This window comes from Alligator mississippiensis, chromosome 8 (assembly GCF_030867095.1).
Source record: "Alligator mississippiensis isolate rAllMis1 chromosome 8, rAllMis1, whole genome shotgun sequence".
Classification (NCBI taxonomy): domain Eukaryota; kingdom Metazoa; phylum Chordata; order Crocodylia; family Alligatoridae; genus Alligator; species Alligator mississippiensis.
Genome location: NC_081831.1, coordinates 83,587,231 through 83,612,408, shown reverse-complemented (window position 1 = coordinate 83,612,408; position 25,178 = coordinate 83,587,231). Strand labels below are relative to the sequence as shown.

Sequence of the window (25,178 nt, the reverse complement as noted above, 5' to 3'; positions counted from 1 at the left end):
GCAATGACCATAAGCCAGCAAAAAGCCAAAATGCCCCCCACTCAAGGGTGGGGTGTTCTTTTAGACTTTTTACAATAAGGCAAGACTACAGGGTGTGGTGGGAGAAATCTCCCTAAGCTCCGTTGTCTAGCTGTAATTTGATTGACAGACAACGCGGGTAAAGAAAGACAGCTGTTTATTTGCTCGAGCAAAGACCATAAAGCCAGCAAAAGGCAAAAAGGCCCCCCCTCAAGGGTGAGGCGATCTTTTATATTTTTTACAACAAAGCAAAACTATATGGTTAACAAAAAGCAATACTTGGGGCAGTGTTCTATAAATCTTTGTAACAGCATATTTTTATTAAGCTGAACTAGCACTTTTTAAAGCTAAAAGTTAGGTAACAGTAACATTATGTCAGCAAAACCTTATACAGTAGAAGATATTTTTCAAGGACACAACCAGTAAGCTCAAACAATGGTTTCTCTGTCTTATCTTACTTTTTGCTGTAGCTGATTTTTTTTAGCACACAGACACAGATTCACTTTTTAACTCAGAAAATGCTTGGTGTAGTTAAAATGATTACTTGACATAAGCAAAGGCCTAGCTATCATTCTGCCTTGTGGTCAGCTGCATTGCTAGGCCACAGGTCATGCCTTGTATTCAGCTGTAAAGCTAATACTTCTTCATAATCCAAATTATTGTTAACCTAACAGTATGCTATCAGAAAACTATTCTATTTCAGGGTAATAACAAACTTGCGCACTACAAGGGTTAACCAAAAGCAATACTTGGGCGGTGCTTTACGAATCTTCATAACAGCATATTTCTATTAAGCTGAACTAGCACTTTCTAAAAGCTACAAATTAATTGTGAGAGAAATTGTCTGACCAGACTCCCAAGCTGGTAAGGGAACACCTGCAGACTCTCTTAACCCAAACAGGGCTCGTTTCCCAGCTGAGACTCCAATAAGCAGCAGACAAGGGTGTGGTCTTTTCAGTTTATTGGGCCGAAGGTCCCCTGTCCGCATAAGGGAACAGAGACCCCAACTGCAACTCAACATGTAGCTTTATAAACTCTCGTTACATAAGCTCTTTCATAACACATGTGCAAAACTCAGAGGAAATCAAGAAGATGGCTTGGCTTTGCTCACCCCGCATGGTTAGGCCCAATCACCTTGTTTGCCCGCCTATATTGACAGATCATGGCAATCTTACTGCAAGGTTGCATCAGCTAGCATTGCCCAAAGGTGATACAAAGGTCACACTGATTTTCCAACAATAGTTTCTAACAATCCCCCCTTACAGCCACAGGCCTATGGCCTGCTGGCCATTTCCCAGGTTTGCATAATATTGAGATTAATTACTTTTAGCTTAACTCAAACTACACAGGCTGTAATTACAGCAATTATTACAATAATAACCAAGAAGATTCCTAATCCCCATAAAATGTATTCTAAGATATACCTTCCCCACATTCCTAAAGTTGAGGCAATCCGTTCTATTACTGACCAACTTCGCAAAGAAGTCGTGCTGTGTCTCGAATTGTTTTTACTGCAGCAGTTATGTTGTCAGAGTGGTCAGGAATATAGGTGCAGCAGGGTCCTCCTGTGATTAAAGCACATACCCCTCCTTCTCTAGCTAACAAATAGTCTAAAGCGAAGCGATTTTCTAAAGTCATAGCATGGTTGCAAGAAGCCTGGTCTTGCACTAATTCAATGCCCTCTGCTGTGCTATTGGCAATAAGTTCTAACGCATGTGCTAGTTGATTGATGCGGTAGTATGAGGATCTCTGGGGCAAGGTACTGAACCGTCTCTGTAAATGGTATAGTTAACATACGAACAACTTGGCTTTGCAAAGGAGCTGTATATGCAAGACGTGAAACAGCCGTGACTCCAAGCCCAAGTTTTATTAGGGGCGGAGCATCGGACGGAACCTTCCATACATTGCCATACATAAGGACGCTGCAAGGAACTGCAGGGAGCAGACACATTCCAGGGGATGTAACCTTTCTTTTCAGCTTCTTTAGTCCCCACTGCAGTATTGTTAGGCCAAATTAAGTGTGTGGCATTAATGGTTAGTTTACAACCTGGTTGCCATCCTAAAAATCTCTTTTCCTATTCCATGAGGATTTTCCCAACACACCTGGGCAGATAACATGATGTCTGAAAGTACTCTCTCTTTAAAATAAGGATTGTCCTCCCAGGTACTTATTCCAGCTCTATCCGTATCAACCCACTCTGGATTAGAAAAAATCCCTTCCCAAGAGATTAAAGAATAGGGTGGAAAGTTAGTAGAAGGAGACTGTGTACCACATATCCAACCATTAGACAAATTTTAGGGCCTGTGCTATAGCTATAGTGGAAATCAGGTAAGTATTATCTTTCCACTGGTCTTCCTGTTCTGTATCGCTTTCCCATAAATAGCCGTGGTGTTTTATGCATCAAGAGCAATAATCCTGTTAGGATAGCCCGGTGAAATGCCATTATTAACTTATAACCTTCCCTGCATCCACAGTGAAATACAAACACAAAGTATAACAAGAAAGATAATACAAAGCAAGCTTAATACACGTATCATTTCTATTAAGGAGTCTGAACGGTCCACGATTCTCCGATTCTTTCTAGCCATAAAGGCGGAACAACAGCTGACCGGTCATTACTTGCCGATACCAGGTTTGAGGCGACCGCGATGAATCCGGCCCTCTTTCTCGGCGATTTTCACAGCAGCGTGTATAGTAAGAAGAACTTGGTACGGACCTGCCCAGACTTGGGCCGAGGCGGTTTTTCGCCGATGTTGTTTTACCCAAACTCAGCGTCCTGATTGATAGGAGTGAAGGTTACAGTCCAGGGGTACCGGCTGAACCAAAGCAGCTGACCTGTGTAAACACTAGAGAGACTCCTGTAAGGATAAAACATAACTAATTAAAGCTTCATCTCCGCCGAGTAAGCTAACATGCAGATTTTCCCATCTCTTATATAACAGGAGCGTGACCAAACAACAACTCGTAGGGGGACAAGGTTGAGAGGCCATTTGGGTTTTGTTCTTATAGCAAACAGCACCCTTGGTAAGGCATCTGACCATTTCAATTTGGTTTAGGAGCAGATCTTTCCTAAAAGGGATTTTATACTCTGATTCATACTCTCTACCTGACCCGAGGACGGAGGGCGATAGGGTGCGTGGAAGTATGTTATTATTCCAAAAACTCTGTAAACTTCTTTTAAAACAGTTTCTGTAAAGTGAGTTCCCCGGTCAGAGTTTATTCCTCCTGGAATGCCGAAATGTGGGATGATTTCTTTTAATACGGGTTTGGCTACTGCTACTGAATCCGCTTCTCGAGTGGGGAAAGCTTCTGGCCATCCTGTTACTTGATCTACCACTACTAGGCAGTGCTTGAAATTTACAGCTTTGAGCAAATCCATGTCGTTTTTCAAAGGGTAAATAGGCCCACGGTCGGGCCCCTTGTAATTTTGTGTCTCCTCTGTATTTGTTGAAGGCTCTGCACTCTGAACATTGCAGAGTTATTCGGGCAGCTTCTAGATGTATACCTGGAGCAAACCAGGTGGAGAGGACCTGTTCTGCTATTTCTCCTTTTCCCGACTGAAAGCATCTGTGGGCATCCTGAGCCAGACTTCGGAGCAAGGTGCGAGGAGCAATTGGTCTACCGTCTGGCACACGTCACACTGCATCCTTTCCTTGCGCAGCTTCCCACTTTTGGACCCATATAGATACTTCATCCGCTGGGACTTTGTCATAAATAACAGAGACAAGGGTGGAAGAACAACTTGAGATGCAAGGAGACTTCCTTTAGTTTGTAGTGCAGCGGCTCTAGCTACAGCATCTGCGAGATGCTTTCCTTTAGCGATGTCAGTATCTTCTCTGGAATGTCTGGGACCGTGCATTACCGCTATATCACCTGGTAACACGACAGCCTCTAGCAGTTCTTGGACTTCCGTGGCATTGCTGATTACAGCATCAGAGGACGTGATAAAACCTCTTTGTCACCAGGACCGTCCTAGCGCATGACAGATACTAAAAGCATATTTAGAGTCAGTATAGATAGTGACCCTGGAGGCTGTGGCCAATTTGCATGCTCGTCAGAGTGCCGCTAGCTCAGCGGCCTGGGCATTGGTCCCTGCTGGCAGAGGTTGTGCTGTAGTAGGAGAGCTTCCACTGAATGAGATATTTCAAGCACAAGAGAGTGTCCTAACACTAAATCTTGAGCCTTTTGAACTAGCACAGCGGCAGCAGCGACTGCTCTAAGACAGAGAATTGCTGCCCTTGCTACAGGATTTAACTGAGCAGAATAGTATGCTATGGGACGATTAGAAACTCCCCATGGCTGAGTTAAGACACCTGAAGCAACGCCTTGATTCTCATGAGTAAGTAGGGTGAAGGGTTTCTGGTCTGTAGTTTATAGAGTAGATTTCTTCCAAGGAGGTGCACTACAGTTCCTTCAGCTAATAGGAAAGCATGAATGGTGGTCAAGGGTCCTATCTGCACTTGTGTTTCAGTGCCACGGGGCACTTGCATAGATTTTCCAATTACTCTCGTAATCTTTTCAGATCCTGAGACTGCAATTCCCGCCCTTTCTGGAGATTCTCCCAGTGAGGACAGATCTGCTCCTCTATCTATAAGACATTTATAAATTTTCCTGCTATTTGAAGTGGTACATAAGGGGATGAAGGGGCGCAGGTATACTCAAAAGAGGAAGGTTCCCCTAAATACATCGTGTGGAAGAGCCGCCCCCTTATTTCACTGGGAGTCATCTATATCTTGTTGCAAACTCTGGACCCAGGGATCTGTAGGATCGGTGCTGGCAGCCCGGTTGTTTCCCTGGGTTCCCCCCTTTCTTCCTCCATAAGGGGGAAGTCCCTTAGGGCAGTTTGGGCGTTCTCGTCTCCAATGCCCCAATTGTTTACAATAATTGCACAAATCATTGGGGGCAGGTTGATTCATATCTACCCATGTCGGGTTGTGTGTGTGTGAAAGTGAATATGTCAGGGTACTTGCCTGTGTGCCACAGACACTTGGGTTCTGTACATGTGTGCTAGACTGTGTCCGCGAGAGCACATCTGCATGTGTGTCAGACACCTGAGTTCCATGTGTGTGTGAGCATGCACGTGTCACAAGCACCTGGGCTCTGGGTACGTGTGTGAGACTGCACATGCATGTGTGCGAGGATGCACATTTGTGTGCAAGTGTGTCACGCACACCTGTTGGGGCACATGTGTATGTCGCAGTGTGTTTTGGGGTTCTGTGCAGGCGCATGTCTGTAAGGGACTCTGAGCAGGCGTGACTGCATGTGTGATGGGGGTGTGCAGATGTCATTACATGTGTACAAGAGCAGGTGTATGACCTGATTCAAACGCTACCTAGTATGTCCTGCTATGGGACTGAAAGTAGGCTCCGAGGAGGCAGGTACAGACCCTGACACTCCTGTTACGGGAGGAGAGGAGCCTGATGGAGGGGTAAAAGGTGCCGGAAGCGCCACGGCCTAAGCGGCCGGGTTTATTATAGCTGGTCCCCTAGTCACCAATGGTGGCATAGCGGGAGAATAAGGGGGAGAAGACACCACAGACGTTGTTGAGCGGCCAGAAGTAATCAGTTTTTTTTTTCCTCTGCAGAATTAAATCCATCAAATCACACCAGAGATACCAATAATCCATTAGTCGGGGATGGGGTTCCTCTAGGAACCCCCTGAGGTACCTTCATTTATCTACACTGAGGGATCCCAACACTGGCCACTGAAGTTCAGGGTTTTTATAAGTGTAGCCGGGCCAGACACTAGTACATAAGGCTATAGCGCGCTTCTTACTCAATTGGCCATGTCCAGATAACTTATTCCAGTTGCTTAACAATTCTCCAAGAGGACTACTAGCCAGAATTGACTGTTTCTGTCCCATCGTCATTCTTGGCGGACATCTCTTTCCCAGATGACCTGATATACTATTAAGCTCCCCAAAAACCCTGCTTTCTTGGCTGCCCTAGACCTAACCAACCTGGAAAGGCAGGCTTCTAGGATGCCTCAAATAGGTTGGAGGACTTATCCAGTTAAAAGGTCAGAAACAGAGACGGTTCCTCAGTGCGCGAATGGAGACATAAAATGCGCCACACAGATTTATCGGCTCAAAAGAGTCGAACGGGCAATTAACTAAAATTGCCTGTGTTCCCAGGTTTGAGGATCCGGAGAACAGACTGGCCTATAACACATTAGACAGGACATACACAACATATAAAAGACCACACCATGCCAGTAAAATTGAAGGAGTCACCTTATCGTCCCGCCGTGTCTGCAGCCTTAACCCAAGACTCCCATGGTGAACTCACCTCTGTTACGGCCGGCCGGAGGTTGGGTTTAGGCGGCAGCGGCGACGCGACGAGCTGGGTGCTCCTGGCTGGCTCGCCAAATTGTGAGAGAAATTGTCTGACCAGGCTCCCAGTCTGGTAAGGCAACACCTGCAGACTCTCTTAACCTGAACAAGGCTCGTTTCCCAGCTGAGACTCCAATAAGCAGGAGACGAGGGTGTGGTCTTTTCAGTTTATTCGACCAAAGGTCCCCTGTCCTCGTAAGGGCAGAGAGACCCCCCGACTGCAACTCAACACATAGATTTATAAACTCTGGTTACATAAGCTCCTTCATAACGCATGCGCAAAACTCAGAGGAAATCACCAAGATGGCTTGGCTTTGCTCACCCCGCACGGTTGGGCCCAATCACCTTGTCTGCCCGCCTATATTGACAGATCATGGCAATCTTACTGCAAGGTTGCATCAGCCAGCATTGACCAAAGGTCATACAAAGGTCACATTGATTTTCCAACAATATTTTCTAACATAAGTAACAGTAACATTATGATATCTTAGCAAAAACTTGCACAGTACTAGATACTTCTTAAGGACACGATCACTGTACTTAGAACAATGCCTTCTTCCTCTTACCTTGTTCCTTGCTGTATCTGGTTTACAGCACACAGACAGATTCACTTGCTGCATTTTACTCAGAAAATAGTCAACACAGTTAAAATGATTACTTAACATAAGCAAAGGCTTAGCTATCATTCTGCCTTGTGGTCAGCGGCATTGCTAGGCCACAGGTCATGCCTTGTATTCAACTGCAAAGCTAATACTTCTTAATAATCTAAATTATTGTTAGCCTAACAGTAGGCTATCAGAAAACTATTTTATTTCAGGGTAATAACAAACATGCTCACCACACTGCTCAGGGACCAAACCAGACAACCACCCCGCCCCAGCCAAACACACACTGCTACGACAGGCTCCCAGCCCTGCAGGACACGGTAAACATGGCAGTCAGGCAGAATAAAACCCATTGCTCTGACCCAGCAGAACCAGCACCCCAACACCAACAAGAACCCCGCACAAGCAGGTCCAAAACCTCCAACCCCCCAGCACTGCAATTCTCAACCTCACTAGCACAGAAGCCACAGAGGCAGCCCAGGCCCCGTGCCCGGCCGGCCCTTCTGCTTCCATGCTAGCTGGCTCCAGCACTGCCGTGCTCAACAGTTGAAAGCTCTGGGCCTGCTTGCCCAGCGGTTCCTGCAAGTGTCTGGGTGCTCGTCCAACTACAGGGTCACAGGAATGGATTTCACCTCTTGTCACCCTAGGTCCACCCACAGCACAGACAAACTGACCCAAACATACTGCTTGCAAACCCCTGGCTCCAGGATCATAAAGCTGAGGACACTCCCAAACCCACCCCACACCCCCACGCAGAATCCCAATACAGAAGGGACATTCCAACGTAGCGGGCAACATCCGGCCGGTCCGCGTCTGTCATCCAACACTGTCCCACGGCTCTTCCACGATGCAGTCCTCTCACCTACTTGCCTCCATGCAGGCCAGGACCCTAGCAAGAACACAGAACACACTTTCAGCACAAGGGAAGCAAGGCAAGCACTACACACACCGCGCATCCCAACACCACCAGCCACTGGGCTCTGGCAATTTGTTCCACTTGCAGCCAGGAAGCCGCCTCGACAAGGCAACTGCAGGCTCCGCCACGCAGCCGCTACCGAGAGGCTCCAGCCCCAAAAGTCAAATGCACGCCGTATCTGGCCACACGGCTCCTTTTCCAGGCCTCCAGTCATTGCAGCCAATCCTTCTCACCACACAGGGAGCAGCAATCCAACATCTACAGACACAGAGGGGAAAAAAAAGAAAACCCCTCTAATACAAATGCAAAGCTAGACACATCAAAACAGAAGAAAACCCCGCCCCCCCACACCAACAAAAATGCCCATGGAAAAAGCTCCCCGCAAAACAGGAACAATGCCCCACACGGCTCACACCACAAGTCTCCCAGCTCTGACTGGCACAGCCACGTGACTCCGTGCAAGGCGACTCCAAGTAACCTCCCAATTCCTCCAACATGGCCATGGCACCAGGTCTGGGGATCTTCACCGTGAACCCAACACCTCATCCCACACCACAGGAGCCAGCAAAGCAACACACAGCTGCACCCTCCCATCCCCAAAACAATAATACATCTATTAACACTTGCAGAGCACTGAGACTACAGCACCCCCCCCACCCCCTACGTAGGGCGCACACAGCACCCCACATGCCCACCAAGGAGACACGAAGCATTAAGACCCCTCTGAACTTCCCCCCCAGTTAAGAGGGCACAACTTCAGCACTACAGAAAAGTCCCCTCCTTTCAGTCCGGCAAAGAGCAAAGACAGGCATCAGTGAATTCAGGCACAGTGAACAAAGATGAGACAGGCAGAAACCAGACAAACCATTCCCAGCACTGCGAAGGCCCTCTCGCAACAGCAACAGGCACGCCAACACAAACCCAATCGTCTGGCCCAAAACAACCTAGAAGTGCAAGACCAACACCCAAGTGCCACAGGCAAGCACAGTCTGACAACCCTAAATACACCCTGTGACCAACGGCAGGAGCCCACAACCCTTCCCTCTACAGGACCGTCACCAGCACCACCGAGGGAGGCCAAGAGATGCTCCCCCCAAGCCCGCTCAAATCCACCTCCCAACTTCCACGGACCAAATGTCTCACACCGCTCCGATTCAGATCTCACCTATCGCAGGCTTCACGCAGCAAGGCTTCCAGCCCAGGGCCACCACACGGGCAGAAGTCTCACACCGGGCAACCGCAAAGCGAATGCGCCGACATCCGTCTCTTTCACCAGCTTCCTCAGGTCACAGGCGCTATATCTCCACCTCTTCTTCCCGATGCCCACTTAGGAGCCTCGAGCCTCAGCCAGATGACTCCCGTACATGTCACCAAAACAAAAATAAATTAGGAAAAGTCACGCGGCACACGGGACTCACAGCCCTGAGGGCAAAAGCAACCCCCGAGAATTCAAAGGCGATACCCCCACCCAGCCTAAACAGGGCACACAGGGTGCAGTCAGACCCCTCCCCGAGGTGGAAACCATTTTAGGCGGCAGGAAAAAACCCACCACAGCCTTCCCTCCAGTCCTGACAAGAGCAGAAAAAGAACAAGTGCTGCAGACATTTTGCAAAGAGGTAGAAAGAGAGAGACACCAGTGACACCCCCAGGCACACAGGACATAGCGCTGTTCCCAAGACTGAAGGGAGGCCTGTAGGAACAGCAAGTCAGGGGCATGAACGCAAACCCAGAGCTCACCCTCAACACACCCCAGAGAGGGGCCAGGCCTGCACCCCAAGTGCCAGGGATGAGCCCGGATCAAACGCCCCACAAGCTCCTTAGACATCTGTCGTTTCTCCTATACGTGGAGTCCGACAGACTCGGACCGGCCGGCCCAGCCCTACGCCAGATTTCACAGCAGCCCTGGCCAAAGAAGCCCCCCACTCGACTTGTTGCCCTGGAAGCAAAAAGCTCAGGAGGCTATCGCAAACCAGGGCCATCCTACCCCACCCACACCGCCCCCAAACAACATACAGCCACCACCCAACCCCCTCCCCACCAACCACTCCCCCATCCCTTTTCTACCTCCATCCTGCCTGTGTGCTGTACGACTCTCCTGGCTCACATACTTCACGCCTGACCAAGGCCTCTGGGACAGGGGGAAAACCACACGTGCCTTGTCAGCCCAAAACACGGACGACAAATAGGTGCAAAGCAAAACGTAGGCGGAAGGTCCTCCCCAAGCCCCAGGCAGATGCAGCCAACCCACCTCACCCACAGACTCAGACCTCACAAAGGCTTCCCTCCGGCCTGCCTGGGCAGGGTGTTCAACATCCAACCCGAGGAAACATCTACTTCACAGCAACCAGACCGTTTGCAGGACACGGCCACCACAGAGAACACCTCCTCATCACCAACATCTACTGCTCACCACAGCCATCTTTGTGGTGCTCCTTCTCCAGCCCTCAGCATGTCACTGCCCGTGCCCCGCTCCTCACGACAGAGCTACAGCACAAGCACCTGTGAACATGCACAAGTAAAACCTCACCAAAATGTGCCAAGGCAAAACCAGGCAGCAACAGCTTCCCCCAAAGCAAGCTCTCACCCATCACATGTTCCATGCACCAATGACAGGCAGCTCCATGGTTCATGACTTCAAGATGTCTTCTCTTCTTCTGCCCAATCTCCACTTCTCCTCCCTGCCCCAAAAGTCTTGGTAAAAAGACCCCCTGCTGCAGATAAAGCAGCAATTACCACAAAACAGCACAACTCACAGGCCTCACAGCACTGGCGGCAGGGGCCCCTTCCACCCAAAACCACCCTACTTAGCTCCCACAAAGCTGACAGGATGCAGCAAGACCTGTCTCACAGCTCTCCCCTCCCAACTAAGGGAGGCCATTTACATGTGCGCACACAGGCCTCCCCCTTCACTTCTGGGAAGAGCAAAGAAAAGGACAAAAGAGACAGAGACAGAAATAGTGCAGTGATGTTGACTCCAAGCCATCCGTGATACCCCCAGACAATTCCCAGAACTGAAGCAGGAAGCTGTGGTAATGGCATCAGCAAGGCAAACACCCAATCCTCTGCCCTGCTAGAGCCTAGACAGAGTCAAGATCTGCACCCATGCCAGAAGCAAACCCTGCTCAAAGGACCAGAAATCGCCCACAATGGAGGGGAACGATTCCCATTCTTTACACCGAGGCAATTGCGGGACTCCCAGGTACACCAGCACAGCCTTGCACCGGTACAGAGAGGGGCCACCCATGGTGCCACAACCTCCTGCCGGAGCATCGCTGGCCCAGGAGCGTGAAGCTCAGTACACCAGGGACTTGTCACCCCACCCCACCCCCCTTCCAGAACAAACACACCTTGCACCATCCTCTCTGCCTCCATCTTCCACCCTTCTCTGCTCAAACTTCTCTCCAAGGACCAGGACCCTGCAAACAGAAATACATTCAACAGCCAGGGACTCCAACAACGGAAGCAAAGGCACAAAGCTACACAATGCAATCCCATCCCCTGGTCCACACCTCTGAGCTCTCCAAGGCTTGCCTCTGCTGGGACCACAGCACAGCAGCCACAGCATATGCTGAAGACACCACCACAAGAAGGACCTTTTCTCTGACACCCAGTACTCACCAGTCAGAAACATCCAGATCGATCTCCAGTCGTCTACCCTACCTAGTCAATGCCCAACACCCAGGACTGGGCTGGAGAAAAACAGAAACCTGCAAGATACAGAAAATCTTCACCAAAACACAAGAACAAAAACATGGAGGCAACTGGCAGATTGGAGAGAAGTCCCACGCTGCTCCAAGTAAGCACTCGCCCACCTACCACAGGGACCACAGATGCATAGGGATCCAGCCAAGAGACACCACAAAGCCAGAGGCCTCAAACCAGGCAACCAGGGACTGACCACACCTCCTGCAGCACCTCTGGGACGCTTCACCCTCTTCCCACAGTCTGGTGCACATCATCGTCCTCAGAAACCTCAGGACAAACACCAAACAAACCCTCCGCCCGCAACAGAGAAGCCGTTACTGCCATCGGCGCAACGCACGCACCTCACTACTAGCACCCACAGCCCTCCCGCCCAGGGCTCCGACACCAGCCTGCTTTGCCCCGCAGCGCAGACGGGGCGCAGACAGACCCTTCTCCGGGATTCCCCCTTCCTAGCAGGGGATTCTGTTTGCACCTGCCAACGCAGCCCTCCCGCCTTCGCTTCTGGGAAGGACCAAACTAAACACCCCGGTGATTTCAGTAACAAACGTAACAGGACAGACACACACATGCAGACACGCAAGCAGCAAACATTGTTCCCAGCACCAAAGGGGAGCCTGTGGCAATAGCAACATCCAGGCAGAGACGGACCCAATCCTCTACCTTAGCAAAATCTATGTAGGGGCAAAAATCGACACCCACGTGTCAAAAGTTAATCCGCTACAAGTCCAAAAACTCCCTACACAAAGACAGAGGCTTTCCTCAAGCACAGCAAGACACAACACCCCGGCTGGACCCACCAGCACCAAAATCACAGCTCAGACCCCCAAGGTGCCTGCCCCGCATACTAGACCAACTGACCGGCAAGCACGAAGCTTCAGACACCATCCCACACAGGGGCCTCACACACAACTCACAAGCAAAGGCCTCCCACACAAACTGCCAACACACCTCTGCCTGCTTCAACCTCCACGGGCATAGCTTGGCTCCACTCCCTGAACCAGCATTCGCTTGCATCCACACAAGCCACAACCCTACAAGGCACAGAACAGACCGTAACCCCAGGAGACACAACCAAACACAAGACAGGACCCATTGGGAGAACTCCCACTCCACACACCCAGCCCTCACCTCAAAGCTCTCCAAGGCAGGCCTGGCCAGGGTGCGCCCCATCCAGCCCTAGGAAAGGGCTCAGCCCCAACAGCCACACCGGGCATCACGCTGTTCCTTCTCCACCCCTCCCTCATCCTGCTCACCATCCTCCCCACACAGGGGACACAGGCACCGCCTGAGGGCACACAGGAAACTTCACTACCAAACAGAAGGGCAGACCGCAAACGACTGCCTGACCGGAAGACAATCCCACGCCGCTACGAGTAACGTCTTACCTCCTGCAGGCTCTGTCCACGCACACAGCTCCACCTGACAGGCAAAGGCCTCGCTCAAGGAGAACCAGAAATGACGACAGGGACACAGCCACCAACTTCTTCCACCTCCTTCTGCATGGTGGTGGCACTAGGTCACTTCACCTCTACCTGATCTCTTCCCCGCTCAGGGTCCAGATATTTGCATCACCCCCCAAACAACAAGCAAGTACTACACGAAACAGTATTCACATCTCAGTACTAAGGAGAGAGATGCACCCGCCCCGGTCTCCAAAAGCAGCACACAGCCGCCACCCCCACACAAGGCACAGAGCGTACAAGCAAACCCCTCCCAAAGGAGGGGACCAATTTACATGCAAACACTCCCATCCTTCCAGCTCTGGGAAGAGCAAAGGAAGAACAAAAAGTGCTGCTGTGATTTTCAATATCAAAGCAGAAAGAAACACCAGTGACACACCCAGAGAGACAACACAGAGTACAGCTCCCAGAACTGAAGGGAGGCCGGTGGCAGCAGCAACACACAGGCAGAGACTGGCACCCCCCCACCCCCGAGCCAAACATCACCAGAGCAAACCAGCCACTCCACCCTGCTACTCTAAACCAAACCAATTTTCAGCACCCTGTTCCCCCATCTTCCATCACTACAGCACAACATGCCCTCACATCCTTCTCCCCCACAAGATCAAAGCCACTAGAAATCAAACAAAACCCTCATCACCCCAAACAGGGGACACAAGGCAACCTAGTCAGAGCCAAGGTAAGCTCCTCTCCAAACCTCCAGCACCACAACCCACTACCTGAGCTCTCAAACGCTTGCTTCTGGCCAGCCTGAACTGGATATTCACAGGCAATCAAAAACCCACCTAGCTTACACAGGGCACAGCCACCACAGGACAGCCCTCATCTCCAACAGGCACTGCTCACCACAGCCACAACCACGCTGCTCCTTATCCAGGCATCCTCACAGCCAGAAGACAGAGTGGGGACACACCACCTGCACAGGTACACGCACAAAACCTCCTGGAAACCTGAAAGAACAAGCGTGGAAAAAGTGACAAAGCAGGAAGACAAATACATCGCGCTGCTCCAAGGGAGCTCAGACCCACCACACACTCCAGCCAGGTGACACAGTAGAGGTAGAGGCCTCGCACCGTGCCAAATCGGAACATCATAACAGGGCTGCCCACTGTGGGTCTCTTCACCGGGTGAGCGTGATCCCCTGCCCTCCATTGATGCTGACTTCATGAAGGAACATCTTGAAAAGCTGGATACCTTCGACTCAGCCGGCCCTGACAATCTTCACCCCAGGGTACTCGAGGAGCTGGCGAGCATCATAGCCCAGCCTCTATCGCGGATCTTTGACAACTCTTGGCGCTCTGGTGTCGTGCCCGAAGACTGGAAGAAGGCCAATGTGGTGCCTATCTTCAAGAAAGGGAGGAAAGTGGATCCGGCTAACTATAGGCCCATCAGCCTGACTTCTATCCCGGGGAAGATCTTAGAAAAGTTAATTAAAGAGGCCATCCTTAACGGACTGGCCGACGCCAACGTCTTAAGGGATAGCCAGCACGGGTTTGTTGCGGGTAGGTCTCGCTTGACCAATCTCATTTCCTTCTACGACCGGGTGACCTATCACCTGGACAAGGGAGAAGAGATTGATGTCATATCTTGACTTCAAAAAAGCCTTTGATCTGGTTTCCCACGATCGCCTCTGGCCAATTGTCACCTTGGGTCCTCCAGGATCCACTGGATGGAAAATTGGCTCCGTGGTCGGACCCAGAGGGTAGTAATTGATGGAAGTCACTCATCGTGGTGTCCTGTGACCAGCGGGGTCCCCCAAGGCTCTGTCCTTGGATCCATACTGTTCAACATCTTCATTAACGATGCGGACACTGGAGTCAGAAGCGGGCCGGCCAAGTTCGCCGACGACACCAAACTTTGGGGCAAAGCATCCACGCCAGAAGACAGGCGGGCGATCCAGGCTGACCTGGACAGGCTCAGCAAGTGGGCGGACGATAATCTGATGGTGTTCAACGCCGATAAATGCAAGGTTCTCCACCTTGAGAAGAAAAACCTGCAGCATCCTTATAGGCTCAACAGTGCTACGTTGGCTAGCACTATGGAAGAAAGAGACTTGGGGGTCATCATTGACCACAAGATGAACATGAGCCTGCAGTGCGATGCTGCGGCTATTAAAGCGACCAAAACGCTGGCTTGCATTCACAGATGCTTCTCAAGCAAATCCCGGGACGTCATTCTCCCCTTATACTTGGCCCTGGCGAGGCCGCAGCTGGAGCACTGCGTCCAGTTTTGGGCTCCACAATTCAAAAAGGATGTGGAGAAGCTTGAGAGAGTCCAGAGAAGAGCCACGCGCATGATCAGAGCTCAGGGAAGCAGACCCTACGACGACAGGCTGAGAGCCCTGGGGCTCTTTAGCCTGGAAAAGCGCAGGCTCAGGGGTGATCTGGTGGCCACCTATAAGTTTATCGGGGGTGACCACCACTATCTGGGGGAACGTTTGTTCACCAGAGCGCGCCCCAAGGGATGACGACTAGGTCGAACGGTCATAAACTACTACAAGACCGTTTCGGGCTGGACATAAGGAAGAATTTCTCTACTGTCCGAGCCCCCAAGGTCTGGAATAGCCTGCCGCCGGAGGCGGTTCAAGTGCCTACACTGAACACCTTTAAGAGCAAACTGGATGCTCATCTTGCTGGGATCCTATGACCCCAGCTGACTTCCTGCCCTTTGGGCGGGGGGCTGGACTCGATGATCTTCCGAGGTCCCTTCCAGCCCGAATGTCTATGAAATCTTCCCAGTGGCTGCTTCATAGGCCTGCAACCTTCACAAGATTGCTCCTCCACACACGTAAGGAAAAGGCAATTGGCACTATCGACAACTCCGAGGCTTCGCGGCACTGGGGACAACGGCCGCTCCCTGCCGAGACGCCGCACGCGACTTATCCCCTACGCCCCAACCCCCGGCCAACAGCTGTCACAGGACAGCCAGACCCCTCAGGACTTTCCCTTCGATAGCAAGGGAAGCAATTTAGGTGTGCAAACACAGGTCTCCTGCCAGATCTGGGAACAACAGAGAAAGGCTGCAACAACTTTCAAGACAACAAGACAAACAAAGGCACATGGACAGAGGACAAGCCAGTCCCAGCACCGGTGGGAGAGCCTGTGCCAAGACAGCCAGGTAGGCAAAGACGCACCAAACTTCTGCCCCGCCAAAACCTGGAGAGGGCCAGACACCGCCACCCAAGTGTTGTAGCAAACACAGCTCAAGGAGCCAAAAAACCTGCTGGCAGGGACAGGCACGCATTCTCAAGCCTCGTGAAGAGCCGCACGAGGGGCCCCTGGACACAGCAGGCCACCGCAAGAGATGAGAGGAAGCTCAAATGCCGCAACATCCTGCTCCAGCATCTCTGACTGGGATCACCTAACATAGACACCATGCCAGACCAGGGCCTTCCCACCACACCCAGACACCGCCCGCCCCAACCCACCCCACCTCCCAGCATCCTGCTTCTCTTCCTCCATTACCACTGTTCTGCTCCGCTCCTTAGCCCTCTTCCTTTTCCTCCACACATACCAGGACCGTACAGAGAACAGACAACAAGTGATCAGCCCAACAAGCAGAACTAAACACAGGATGAGCAAACCACTGAGCAAGTCCCACAACACACAGCAAGCCAACAGAGCACCTCATCACACTGCAAAGGGCACACAGAGGGCACGCAGACACCAGGGCGAAGGCCTCAGCCCAGAGAACCGGCACGCGCCACACGTGGCATCGCAGTGCTCCGTCACCCCTTGCGCAGCCTCGCTTGCCATCCCTTCCCCACGGGAGGCAAGCGCCTGCCGAGGACGCAAAGGAAAACCTCGGTGCAACGAGCACAGAAAACAACAAAGGGCAAAGCACAAAAACCTGCCAGACCTGGGCAACCCCACACTGCTTCAAGCAATCATTTACCAACTGCAAGATGTGCCCATTCAATGCCAACACACCATGCAACAGCCAACTCCTACTGCTTCATCCTCCATGGGCACTAGTCCACTCCACCCCCTGAACCAGCATACATTTCCCTGCACACGGGCCAGGACCCTAGAAGGAAGAGAACAGGTAGTCACTCCAGGACCACAACCAAGGAGAAGGAACCCACAGTACAACTCCCACACCACACACCCGCTCCCCGGCTCAAAGGTCTCCGAGGGGCGCCCGGCTACAACGCCTCCCATTCAGCCGCAGAAAAGGCTTTAGCCTCGGGACAGCCCTCACCGTGCCTGGCATTATGCCGCTCCTTCTGCAGCCCTCACTTGTCCCTGCTTCGCTTCGTCTCCTCTCACAGGATGCAGGAACCTCCTGACAGCACATGGGGAAAGTTCACTACCAAACAAAAGGACAAAGCACAAGCAACTGCCCCAAACAAGCAACATAGGGTGCATTCAGACCCCTCCCAAAGGAGGGGACCAATTTAATTGCCAACACAGCCCTCCTTCCAGCTCTGGGAATAGGAAAGCAAGAACAACAAGTGCTGCACTGATGTTCAAAATCCAAGTAGACAGAAACACCAGTGACAAACCCAGACAGACAGAACAAAGTGCCCTTCCCAGAACGGAAGGGAGGCCAGCAGCAGCAACAGGCAGGCAGAGGCAGAGAGACAGGCACCCGCTCCTCTGCCCCACCACACCCAGGGACAAGATCTGCATCCAGATGCCAGGGGCAAACACTGAAACCACCTATATACTCAAAGATTATTGTCAGCCTGTACAAAGAGAGCCAGGACACACACACAGGCTAAACCCAACCCAGGCTTACACCATCCAGCTCTGGGGCACCCCAGGAGGCCAGAACCCTGCTGGAAACAAGAAGCGCCAGACACTATCAGACACTAGGCGTTTGCTCCCTCACCCAAAAAACCACAGGGAAGAAACCACTCACCACCACCCCACCACCCCTCCCTAACCAAGCCCACTTTTAAGTATTCTGTTCCTTCATCTTCCAACACTGTGGCACAGTACTCCCTGTATCCTTCACCCCATCAAGATAGACTATGCTGGAAAAAGAACAGAAACCTAGCCAGCCCAGAGAGCAGAAGAAACGGCACAAAGCTAGAGACAGGGAAAGCTCCTCTGCAAACACCCGGCAGACACATCCAGACCCACTACTCGCTAGCTGAGCTCTTAAAGGCTTGCCTGTGGCCGCCCAGAGCCAGATAGTCACAGGGCATCAAAAAGCAATGCACCACAGCAACCACCATACACACAGTACATCCTGCAAACATGATAGAACAACTGTGAAAGAAACGGTCAGACAGGGAAACGAAGACATCGCACCGCTCCGAGGAAGCTCAGACACACCGCAGGTTCCAACTGCGTGATGCCACAGGGCCAGGGACCTGACGCCACACAAATTGGGAAGTCAGGAGACAGCTGTGCGTTTTCTCCTCCGCCATCTCTGGGGCTCTTCACCTCTTCTTCCAGTCTCTGCTTCACAGTCCTGAAGCCTTGGCAAGAGGACTCCTCCACAGACAGACAAAAGAGACACACTTGCCACTGTTAACAACTCAGAGGCCCCATGGCACTGGAGGTAGCAGCCCCTCCTGCCAGGACTCCATGGGCAACTTTTGTTATTTTTTTGTTTTTTTAAACCACCTGATCCCGTAGCTGCGAGGGTGCAGGCAGAGCCCTCTCAGGGCTTTCCCATAGCAAGCAAGGGAAGCACTTGAGATGTCCAAACACAGGTCTCCTGCCAGTTCTGGGAAGAGCAGAGAAAGACTGCACTGACTTGGAAGACAACACGACAAACAGAAAGGCACACGGACACAGGACAAGCCATGCCTGGCACTGCTGGGACAGCCTGTAGCAAGACAACCAGCTAGGCAGAGACACACACCAAACTTCTGCCCCCGCAAAATCTAGAGAGGGTCAGACACCAGCACCCAAATGTTGGACCAAACCCAGCTCAGGGACCCACAACACTTAGTGCCAGAGGCAGGCAGGGATACTCAAGCCTCATGTACAGCCAGATGAGGGACTCCTGGCCAGAGCAAGCCACTACTAGAGATGAGGCAAACCTCAAACCCGACAACACTCTGCCTGAACCTTCCCACCACACCCAGACAGCCCCGCTATCCCAAACGCAAAACATCTTTTAGCATCCTGATCCTCAGGGGCCCTTACCCTTTCCCCTCACCATTCCCTCCATGTACACCAGGAACCTAGAGAATAGAGAGAACAGGTATTCACCCCAAGTGGAAGAACAAAACACGGGTGAAGGGAACCACCGGGGGAATTCACACCCCACACATGCAGCCAAGGGAACACCTCAACACACTGCACAGGGTAGGCAGACAGCAGGGGGAAGGCCTCAGCCCTGAGAGCCAGCAGCCACCACAGCCGGCATCACACTGCCACACCAGCCATCGTGCATCCTAACCCTAACTCTCCCCATCCCAGAGGCACGCGCCTGCTGTGGGCACAAAGGAAAAACCTCACCACAAAGACCCATAAAGGGCAAAGCAGAAATACCTGCCAGACTTCACAACCCCAGACTACTCCAAGCAAGCTCCTTACCTACTACTGGATCTACCCATCTAATGCCAACACACCTCACAACACCCTGTTCCTCCCCAACTGCTCAGCTCCACTCCCTGAACCAGCATTCACTTCCCTCCACACTAGACAAGATCCTACAAAGGGACAGAACAGGCAGTCACCCCTAGGGGCACAAGTGAACAGACAGAGGGACCAACAGGTACAATTCCCACCCCACGCACCCAGCCCTGAGCTCAAAGCTCCCCAAGGCATGCCTGGCCAGGGTGCACCCATCCAGCCAGGACAAAAGGCTCACCCCCAGACGCAGCACTCGCCCAACCTGGCATAACGCTGCTCCTTCTCCAGCCCAGTCTCATCCCTGCTTGCCTTCCTCTCCACACAGGGGTACACAGGCACCTCCTGAAGCCACACGCAAGTGCAAAGCACAAGCAACTGCCCTACTGGAACACAATCCCACGCCGCTCAAAGTAGCATTTTACTCGCTACAGGCTCTGCCCCCAAGTCCACCCGCAAGTCACCACGTGTGCGCAGCCGCCCGCTTCCTCCACTTCCTAAATGGTCGCGGCTCTACGTCGCTTCTCCTCTATCTCAAGCTCTCTTTTGCTCGCAGTCCAAACATTGGCATTACCCCAAAACAACAAGCAATTACTACATGGGACAGTATTCATATCTCATAGTACTGAGGGGAGACACCTTCCCCTCCAAACCACTCCCAAAACAAAGTAGGCAGGGTGCAGTCAAGCCACTCCCCAAAGGGGGAACCAATTTAGGTGCCAACATGGCCTTCTTTCCAGGTCTAGGAAGAGCAAAGGAAGAACAAAGGAAGTGCTAGAGTGGTTAAAACAAAAAACCAAAACGAAGAAAAGCCACAAACAAACAAGGAAGGAACACCAGTGACAAACCCAGAGAGACAGAACAAAGCGCAGTTCCCAGAACGGAAGGGAGGCCAGTGGCAGCGGCAACAGGCAGGCAGAGGCAGAGACGCACACATGCGCTCCTCTACCCCCGCACATCCAAGGGCAAGATCTGCACCCAGATGCCAGGGATAAACCCTATATAGCCAAGGGCAATTCTGAGACTTCACACAAACACAACAACTCACAACCAGGGTAAAATCTAATCCAGGGTTATACCACCCAGCTCTAGAGCACACTTGGTGCCCACAATCCCCTCCGTCACCATCACTGCCCAGGAAGCATGGAGCTCTAGACACTATCCCACACTAGGTATTACCTCCCCCACCTGAAAATCACCAGGGCAAATCCCACCCCTGCAACTCTAACCCAGCCCACCTTTCACCATCCTGCTCCTCCACCTTCCATCATCACGCCACAACATGCCCTTGTATCCTCCTCCCCTGAGATCAACGCAGCTGAAAAAACAACAAAAACCTCATCAGCTCTAAGAGGGGACACAAGGGCACAAACTCGGAGGAAGAAAGCTCCTCTCCAAACCCCCACCACACACATTCAGCCCCACTACCCACCAACTGAGCTCTCAAAGGCTTGCCTGTGGTCACCCGGAGCCACATATTCACAGCAATCAAGGAGTCACCAATCACAGCAACCGCCACACATACGGCGCAACCACCACAGGAGACCCCTCATCTCCTACAGGCACTACTCGCCACAGCCACAACCGTGCGGCTCATTCTCCACTCAACCTCACAGCTGGAAAGGGGAGGGGGTACGCCACCTGCAAAAGGTACACGCACAAAACCACCTGGAAACACGAAAGAGCGAGTGCGAAGAAGCGGTCCGACAAGAAGACAAATACGTCGCGGTGGTCCGAGGAAGCTCCAACCCGCCGCGGGCTCCAGACGGGTGACGCCACAGAGGCAGAGGCCTCACACGAGACAAAATGGGAAGGCGTGAAAGGGCTGCCCATTTCCTCCGCTGCCACCTGTGGGTCTCTTCACCTATTCTGCCAAGTGTCCGCTTCACAAGCCTGAAGCCCTGGCAAGATGGCTCCTCCACACGCACATTCACAAAGAGGCAATGGCCACTATCAACAACTCAGAGGCCTCACAGCGCTGGGGACAGTGCACCCTCCCTGCCAACACTCCCAAGCAAATTTATTTTACCACCGCCCCCCATAGCTGTGAATATCCAGCCAGAGCCCGCTCAGGAGTTTCCCTCAGCAAGCAAAGGAAGCAATTTTAATGTGCAAACGCAGGTCTCCTGCCAGTTCTGGCAAGAGGAGAGAAATGCTGCAGCGACTCTCAAATCAACAAGACAAACAAGAAAGCACACGGACACAGGACAAGCCATTCCTGGCACTGGTAGGAGAGCCTGTGGGAAGACAAACAGCTAGACAGAGACGCACGCCCAACTCCTGCCCCAACAAAACCTGGGAAAGCCAGACACCGGCACCCAGATGTTGGACCAAACCCAGCCCAGGGAGCCAAAAAAGCTAGTGGCAGGGGCAGGCGGGGATGCTCAAGCCTCACGCAGAGCCAGATGAGGGACCCCTGGCCACAGCAAGCCACCGCAAGGAACAAGGGAAACCTCAGGTTCCGCGACACCCCGGCTGACCGTAACTGCTTGCACTAATTGAACTCATGACAACGTCCCACACCAGGGCCTTCCCACCACACACAGACACCCCCACCGTTCCACAGCACCTTCTAGCATCCTGCTCGTCTTGCTCCCTTACCACTGCTCTGCTCCAGTCCCTCGCCCTCTCCCTTCTCCTCAGTGGCTTCCTTCTCCTGTGTTTAGTTCTGCTCCTTGGGCTGAACTCCAGTCCAGGGTCCTGATCTTTGCGGAGGCATTCCCACCCTACACGTCCAGCCAAGGGACCACCTCTCCCCACCACTAAGGGCACACACAGGGTATACAGGCACAAGGGGAAAGGCCTCACCCCTGACCGCCAGCACTTGCCACACCTGGCATCACTCTTCTCCTCCAGCCCTCAAGCATCCTTGCTTGCCATCCTCTCCCCATACGGGAGACAGGCACCTGCTGAGGCAGCCAAGGAAAAACCTCAGCACAACTAGCAACAAAGAGCAAAACAAAAACTAACTGCCAGACTCCAAAAACCCTAGACCGCCCCACGCCGTTTCGTACCAATTGCCAGAACTGCCCATCCGGCACCGACACGCCGTGCGGCATCGAGTTCCTCCTGCTTCACCCTCCGTGGGCGCTGCTCAGCTTCACTCCTTCAACCGGCAGTCATTTCCCTCTGCACAGGTCAGGACCCTGCAAGGGACAGAACACGCAGTCACCCCAAAGGGGACAAATGAACAGAAGAAGAAACCCACAGGTACAATCCACACCACACACACCCAGGCCCCAGCTCACAGCTCTCCAAGACGTGCCTGCCCAGGGTGCACCCATCCATCTGTGAGAAGGGCCTCACCCCAAGAGACAGCACTCATGGGACCTGGCATCGCGCTCCTCTTCCTCCGGCGCACTCTCCTCCCTCCTTGCCATCCTCTCCACACAGGGGAAGCAGGGACCTCCTGAGGGCACACAAGAAACGTCACTGCAAAACAAAATGGCCAAGCACAAGCAACCGCCCCGTGGGAAGACCACGCCACACCGCTCCAAGTAACATCTTACTCACTGCAGGCTCTGCTCATGCACACAGGTCCACCGAACAGGCAGAGGCCTCCCTCCAGGTGACCCAGAAGCGAGCATGGCTGCACGACCACCTGCTTCCTCCACCCGCTTCTACCTAGCGCTGGCTCTAGGTCTCTTCGCCTCAGCTCTTCTCCACTCACGCTCGACATATTAACATCACACCCAAAACAACAAGCAATTACTACACGCAACAGTATTCACATCTCATAGTACTGACAGCAGAGACAACGCCCCCCACCCCCAGCAGCCTAGGACACCGAAAGCATAACACCCCCACTCGCACGCGAGGCACACAGGGTGCAGTCAAAGCCCACCCAAATGAGGGGATCAATTCAGTTGCAAACACACCTATCCTTCCAGCTCTGGGAAGAGCAAAGAAAGAAAGAAGAAGTGCTGCTGTGATTTTAGATATCAAAGTAGAAAGAAACACCAGTGACACACCCAGAGACATAGGACAGAGTGCAATTCCCAGAACTGAAGGAAGACCAGTGGCAGCAGCAACAGCCAGGCAGAGGCGGACACGCACGCACCCGCTCCTCTGTCCCAGCACATCCAATGCTGTCACCTGCACCCAGAAGCCAGGGGCAAACACTGAAACCCCTAATATACTCAAGGACAATTTCCAGCCTTTACAAGGAGTCAGGTCTCACCACCAAACTAAACCCAATTCAGGCTTACACCCCCTGCTCTGCAGCATCCCTAAGGGCCACAAGTCCCTGCTTCAGCATCACTTCCCAGACAGCACGCAGCTCCAGACCCCATTACGCACAAGGCGTTTCCTTCCCCACCCAAACACGACCAGGGAAAACGCAACCCAGCCTCCCACTTTAACCCAGCCCACCTTTCGGGATCCAGTTCCTCCATCTTCTACCACCACCGCAGAAGCCTCGCTTCTGTTCCTCTCCCCCACAACATTGAGGCCACTGGAAAAAAAACAAAAACCTCATCAGCCCACCGAGGGAATGCAAGGGCACCGACTCGGAGATAAGGGACGTTCCCCTCTCCAAACCCCCAGCATACATCCAGCCCCCCTATCCACTAACTCTGCTCACAAAGGCATGCCTGTGGCCAGCCTGAGGTGCATATTTACAAGCAATCAAGGACTCAGCTAACCTACACAGGGGACAGCCACCGCAGGAGAGCCCTCACCTCCAACAGGCACTACTCACCCCAGCCACAATCATGCTGCTGCTTATCCAGGCATCCTCACAGCAAGAAGTGGGAGCGGAGACGCACCGCCTGCAAAGCTACACACAAAACCTCCTAGAAACATGAAAGAACAAGTGTGGAAGAAGTGGTCAGGCAGGAAGACAAACGCATCACACTGTTGCAAGACAGCTCAGACCCACCCCAGACTCCAGCCAGGTGATGCCACAGGGGAAGAGGCCTCACACCACGCAAATCAGGAAGTCACAACAGGGCTGCCCGTTTCCTCCTGCACCATCTCTGGGACTCTTCACTTCATCTTCACAGAGTCTGCTCCACAGCCCTCAAGCCTTCAGAAGATGGCTCCTCCACACACATACAGAGACAAAGAAAAGGAAATTGCCACTATCAGCAACTCAGAGGCCTCACCGGGCTGGGGACAGTGGCCCCACCCTGCCAAGACCCCGCGGGCACCCTTTCTTTTCCTTTTTTTTTTTTTTAACCCCCCCCCCCCCCCCCCCCATAGCTGCAAGGGTGCAGGCAGAGTCCTCCTAGGGCTTTCCCACAGCAAGCACAGCAAGCACAGGTATTCACCCCAAGTGGAAGAACAAAACACAGTCAAAGGGAACCACCGGGAGAATTGCCACCCCACACATCCAGCCAAGGGAGCACCTCAACACACTGCTATGGGCACGCACAGGGTAGGCAGACAGCAGGGGAAAGCCTCAGCCCCGAGAGCCAGCACTCACCACACCTGGCATCACGCTGCGCCTTCAGTCCTTGTGCGCCATCAGTCCTCATGCTTGCTATCCCTTTCCCAGATACGATGCAGGCACCTGCTGAGGACGCAAAAGAAAAGCCTCAGCATGAAAAACATCAAAGGGCAAAGCACGAATGTCTGAGTCTAGCAGTTAGCCCCACACTGCTCCAAGC

General features: G+C 52.5%; 2 long non-coding RNA genes across 42 annotated transcripts in view; both read right to left on the bottom strand.

Annotated features, from left to right (window-relative positions):
- Positions 1-962: 962 nt before the first annotated feature.
- On the bottom strand, positions 963-9,856 carry LOC132252189 (uncharacterized). Of its 2 annotated transcripts, none has more exons than XR_009464083.1 (3): positions 9,037-9,856; positions 6,307-8,129; positions 963-2,877 (listed from the first exon to the last, which is right to left on the bottom strand). It is a non-coding gene; the product is annotated as an uncharacterized LOC132252189 (long non-coding RNA). The 2 variants fall into 2 exon arrangements; XR_009464084.1 differs by having other exon boundaries at positions 6,917-8,129.
- A 38-nt stretch (positions 9,857-9,894) lies between these two features.
- LOC132252188 (uncharacterized) overlaps positions 9,895-25,178 on the bottom strand; it is a 35,593-nt gene continuing 20,309 nt past the window's right edge. For 10 of the 40 annotated variants that reach the window (XR_009464052.1, XR_009464062.1, XR_009464043.1 and 7 more), the window contains 11 exons: positions 24,995-25,084; positions 24,449-24,611; positions 24,269-24,362; positions 23,083-24,022; positions 22,876-22,978; positions 22,584-22,715; positions 11,490-11,578; positions 11,219-11,287; positions 10,456-10,582; positions 10,282-10,370; positions 9,895-9,999 (listed from right to left, as the gene is read on the bottom strand). This is a non-coding gene — a long non-coding RNA (uncharacterized LOC132252188). Of the gene's footprint in view, positions 10,000-10,119; positions 10,371-10,455; positions 10,583-11,218; positions 11,288-11,489; positions 11,579-12,961; positions 18,481-22,377; positions 22,479-22,583; positions 22,716-22,801; positions 22,979-23,082; positions 24,023-24,268; positions 24,363-24,448; positions 24,612-24,994; positions 25,085-25,178 lie in introns of all 40 variants that reach the window. The other 30 variants (XR_009464067.1, XR_009464070.1, XR_009464065.1 and 27 more) reach the window with 21 other exon arrangements.